Below are 6,000 nucleotides of genomic sequence, written 5' to 3'. Positions count from 1 at the left end.
TTGTTGATCACCTTTAAATCCGGTCAAAAGCTTGACCACAATTAGTGAGCAACAATAATTTCGTTCAAAATGCTTGACCAGATTTGGTAAGCAACATTAATGTAGTTCAAATGCATGACCAGATTTCACTTGGTCCATAAACTGCACTTTCAAAAAGACCAGATCTGTTGGAACATAGGTTCCACATTCTGGACATTAAAAATGTTCACCAACAATGTCAAATAGAAACAGACATTCTGGACATAAACTGCTGAAAGAGACAGGACTTAATAATAGAAACAAACCTTGCTATATATAAACAATTGCACCAATATAAGTTTGTACAAAAGTAGTGCAGTAGCATAATGTCACAAAACAAACATCTAAACCACAGCTACTTTAGTTTGTTTATGAACTGCAAAAACTGTCAACTACATTAACTTGTACCAACATATTAACACTACTTCCATGGATCCTTTGTCTGCGAGTTCTGGGTTGCTGTCACTTTTTTCCTTTTCTTTACCCTCATCTGTTCAAGCTGGCTTGATGTATTGATGCTTTGCCCTTCCACCTCACTCCATTCCTTGCTTTGTGACCAAGGTCCCCAGTAACATCAGCTGACCTTATATGCTTTGTTGGAGCAGCATCAATTATCCTACTACTTGGCAAGCCATGCTGTAGACAAAGCAAAATAATTGTTTATAGTTAGTAAACTCAGTTGCAACAAATATACCCATTCCAACAAATATTTCAGCTCTTACATTGTATGTTGTAAATCCATTTTCTGCCACAAATACACCCATTCCAACAGTCCTAGGCCTTTTGTAAAGGGTAGTTTGAGAGGTTTTTCTTGGTCTTCCCCTCCTCATATTAGACTGAGAAGCAGCAGGTTGATCAAGTGCATTGGCTGCAACAGGTGCAGCACTAGAAGATTGAGAGGTTTTTCTTGGTCTTCCCCTACTCACATTAGACTGAGAAGCAACAGGTTGGACAGGTGCATTGGCTGCAACAGGTGCGACATAACTTGTTGCATTTTCAAACCATTTAGCAGTAATGGTTGTCCTCCTTGTTCCCATACCTCTTGTTGGTGCTTGAGAAGTACTTCTGGGCCTTGCACTTGTTGTTGTTGGTGCTTCAGAAGTACTTCTGGGCCCTGCACTTGCTGTTGTTGGTGCTTGAGAAGTACTTCTGGGCCTTGCACTTGCTGTTGTTGGTGCTTGAGAAGTACTTCTGGGCCCTGCACTTGCTGTTGTTGGTGCTTGAGAAGTACTTCTGGGCCTTGCACTTGCTGTTGGTGGTGCTTCAGAAGTACTCCTTGGCCTTGCACTTGCTCTTGTTGGTGCATCAGAAGTTAATGGATTTTTCCTTGGCCTTCCCCTAGCTTTTGCTGTTGTTGGTGCTTGAGAAGTCTTTCTTGGCCTTCCCCTAGCTCTTGCAGGTGCAACACTTGATTAAGCAAAGCTTGCTTGAGATGCTGCAGCAATATCTGCAACAATATCTGGTCCATTACCATAACTTGTTCTACCAGAATCCTACCAAAAACAGTAGTGTCAAATCAAAACCATTACTACAAAGAGTATAAAAAATAGAGGTTACTTTAAAAGCTCATACCTTCAAAGGACAGCCTCTTTTATTATGGTTTTTACCATGACAAATGCTGCAAGTCATGTCAACTCCTTTTCTTGACAACTTACCATATCTTTTTGACTCAGTTGCTTCTCTTCTCCTCACCTTCTTTGGTCTGCCTGACATAGGCTTTACAACTGGTGGTGCAACATAGGGGTTATTGGACTCAGGCCACATTTTCATATTGGTGACTGGTTGAAGAAAATGACAATAAGTCCTCAAGTAGGCCTCCTTACTGTAGCAGCTATCAACAAACTCAATGGGTTCATACTTCTTATATAATTTGGCAGTAAGGGCATGTTGACATGGTATTCCCTTGAGCATCCAGGCCCTACAACTGCAAGTTCTATTTCTCAAATCAACAGTATGTTGATATGGCCCATCACTAATTTCAAACCCTCTCTCACCATTGAAATCAATATTACATTCCATTGACTTCTTTATGTTGATTTTTAGTACCCTCAGTGCCATTGGAGATATATTGGTTAACAATGTTTTCGGAAATTGACTCAACTGACCGATTCTAGTCATTACCTTCACTCTAATCTCTTCAAGCATAGTGATAATGGTTTTATGCCTTGGTCTTAAAATCCAGGCATTGAAGCTCTCAAACATATTATTGTCCACACTATCACACTTAATGTCAGTTCTAAAGTACAGTTTACACCAAGTTTCAGGTGGGTAGTACAGTAAATCTGCAACAATATCCTTACTATCCTTGGCAGTACCAAGTTGTTTCATTTTGTCCAGATTTATCTTCATCTCTCCTTCAAAGGTGCTTTTTGCACACTTCCAGAATTGGTTCCTTCTTTGAAGACCTCTCCATCCTTTTGCCCAGTTGGCTAGGATGTGTCTTGCACACATCCTGTGCTCCAACAGTGGTAACAATTCTTGCATAGTTGATTGAAGCCCCTACAATTTTGAGAAACAGATATATATGAATGGACAAAAACTAAATGAAGAAAAAAAAGTGATTGTCATACCTTTTGCATGTCTGATATCACTGTGTAGTTGCTGCCATCTCCCATTCCCAAATCAGCTATCAACAATTTCAAAAACCATGTCCAAGTGTTCTTATTCTTATATTCCACTATAGCCCAAGAAATAGGCAACATTTGATTATTAGCATCTTTAGCAACAACAGCCAATAACTGTCCTTTGGTTATTCCCTTTAAGAAACAACCATCCAAACCAATACATTTCCTACAGCCACCTAAAAAGCATTTTTTCAAAGCATCAAAGCAAATATAAAAAATTTCAAACACCAACCTACCACTTTCACCAGAGTCATCAACCTTAACAACACAAGTACTCCCAGGATTAGTCCTCAACATTTCATCCCTATAGTCAAATATTCTTCCAAACTCTAACACATGATCACCCATGATTTCTTAGAGTACTTTAGCTCTAGCTCTCCTGGCAGTGGTTTTTCCAACATGTATGTTAAGTTCTTCCCTAATCAACTGCTGAAACTTGAAAATCCTAATGTTTGGTTGTTCTGTAATTCTATTCTTGTAATGCTTAGACAAGAACTTAGCATTGCACATGTAATTTCTAGTAGTCTTGACACACCTATGTTTAGGATTGTAGGTTTTGATCATGAAATCATTAGTCTTCTTGTCAAGACTTGCATATAGCAGCCATGGGCAGCCATCCCTACACCTCACCCTAACCTTTTTGGGTTCATTGACAAATTTCTCTAACTGCACACCCCTTTGAATGCATATTTTGTAACAGCATCCCTAAACTCATTTACATCCTCAAAAACCATCCCCAACTCCCACATCACTTTTTCAACAGTTTTGTCAAAAATTATCCTTCTCCTAGCCCTCTTAGACCCTGACTCATCATCTGTATCTGATTCAACACTATATGCATCAGAACTGACATACACTGGCTCATCCCCCGCAACCTTACCTTTCAAGCTTGTGTCAGGAGTAGCAGTTTCATCAAAGCCCAGATCTGGACCAATTTCACCAACAAGAATTTCTCCAGGGTCATTTGGTATCCTTTCTCTTCTTTTCCTCCTTTGATATGACCTCCTTTCATCCCTCAAATTTATGCACTCTTCATGAACATCATCACTTTCATGTTCAGCATCATGTTCATTAAATAGTTCAGCTTGGTCAGACTCAGAACTATCAATAGTGGACTGGTCAGATTCAAGAATAGGAAATTCACTACTTAATGGGTTTTCAGAAGCAGCAGTTTCAGCAGCTACTAGTTCAGCAGGTGCTGCAGTTTCAGTAGCTGCTGGTTCTTTATTAAAAGCAAACTCATCCCCTTCTTGGATACCCCCATCGCTTTCTTCATTAAAAGCACCCAAAGATTCCTCATTGGGGCTAGTGTATTCCAGCAAAGCAATGGGACCATCTACATTATCTAAATTATCAACCATGTGACAGACATAGATTTCAATAGTATCCCCATTTTCAAAACTTTGTGAAATTTCCATAATGTCCCTATCAGTTTGGATTTCTACAACACTGTCACTATTAGGTCTCCTAACACAAAATGAACAACTTGTAGTATACCCTAGTTCTTTAATATAATACCTTAGTTCAAAAAAAGACATCCTATCCACATCAATATCCAAAAACTCTGTTATTTGTCCACCCTCATACTTTGGTTGCCCACTACTGACATCCAAAATCCCACCATGATACCATCTCAATGTTACTAATACAAACTCACTCATACCTGAAATTACAATTCAATAATAGTACAAACAATCAGTACCACACATATACAATAACAATATATGGTCAACAACAATCACAACCCCACACACAGCAAATAACAACAATTAAATTCAGACTTCTGACAACACAAGGCCAAACAGACCCCAAAATCACATTTTGGGGTGAAAATAAATTGGACGCACTTACAATAGTAATACTACATGACATAAGCTTAGACATCTCTTAACCCCAAATAACCCCAATTTAAACTAAGAAAAACCCATAATTTTTTAACAAACCCTAGAAATTCATACGACAATGTCACAAATCCTATCTAATATAGAAAAAAATAAACTTTACGCGTACAATACTGACAAAAAACACGACTAACCTGGTATTTTTTCAGTTCACTAAAAGCTTGCCGCTACCTTCAAGATAAATCGACGATTTTGGGTCAAAATCCTCCGCGATGTTACCACCTAAACTTAGTTTAACTATGATTCACACTGATTTGTAGAATAAAATGGTATTTGAGTGATTAAAATGGTAGAAATCGAGTGGAAGGTGAGTGAGAATTCTGGATTTCAAATTTTGGAGAGCAAAATAATGAAAAATACCCGTCTGGTTTTAACTTTATGAGCGCGTGCATACACTCGATGTCATTTGAGTGACTTTGTCCGGTTAAAAGCGTAAATAATACACAAAAACTAAGTCCAGGGGGGTCATAGGACCCCCGCAAAGTTGAGGTGTGTTATGGCAATTTTGGCCATATTTTGAGTGTGTTTTGAATACTTTTCCCTAATAACTATAATGACTAACAACTTCCTAACTACTCTAATCAACAAATTGAAGCGTTCAGTTGCCAGCTGAAGCCTAATTAAGGTGTTTATCTATATATTATGCCATTAGGAAATGACAGTGTTAAGGTAGTCTTGATGTTCCGAAGTATCTAAAGCTCCATTCTGTTATAGGGAAACTTTTTTTTTGATCCTCATATCTACATGCAAACCAACCTTTCCATATTTTTAAAAATTTGCAATATCAGCTTGTGGACATTATTGTCATGACCCATTTCAGCCTAGGTCATGCGGGCACCTACCTTTCCCACCTTGGTAGGCGAACCCTTAACTCCACATTCACAATAATAGAAAATAGCGGAAGAAAGTAAAATAACGTAAGTCTCACAATATAATATAATGTTAACAAGTGCGGAAGTAAATGAAATCCACCCCAACATCTAGTCTGGTCATACAAGAGCATCTAAATCCTTATACTAAAGGCCTGAATAATAATACATAAGTAGTCTCAAATCATATCTCTGAATGGAAAGTAAGACATAAGTAATGGAAGAGTCTCTAAGGTCAGCGGACGCCATGCTTACCCTGGAAAACTCAAGTGGAAGCTGAAGAGTCGATCAACCACGAGTCAGAGAAGTAGATCCGACCTGATACTCTGCATTCATAAAAGAATGCAGCAAGTGCAGGTCAGTACAAATAACGGTACTGGTAGGCATCATCACCCGACCAAACATAGATAACACAATTCAGAAAATAAGTAGATAGCAAGGAATCCAACAAGTATAAGATAATAATATCATAACCAAGTGTTCATCATCGCCTACGTAAAGCCCCTAAACCTAAGTACACCAAGTTCGAAATATATATATCCAATCTAATCATCACAATCGATCACCACGAATCGAAATCAAGCCAAT

Source organism: Lycium barbarum, chromosome 9 (assembly GCF_019175385.1).
Source record: "Lycium barbarum isolate Lr01 chromosome 9, ASM1917538v2, whole genome shotgun sequence".
Classification (NCBI taxonomy): Eukaryota; Viridiplantae; Streptophyta; class Magnoliopsida; order Solanales; family Solanaceae; genus Lycium; species Lycium barbarum.
This window is presented reverse-complemented; position numbering follows the sequence as displayed.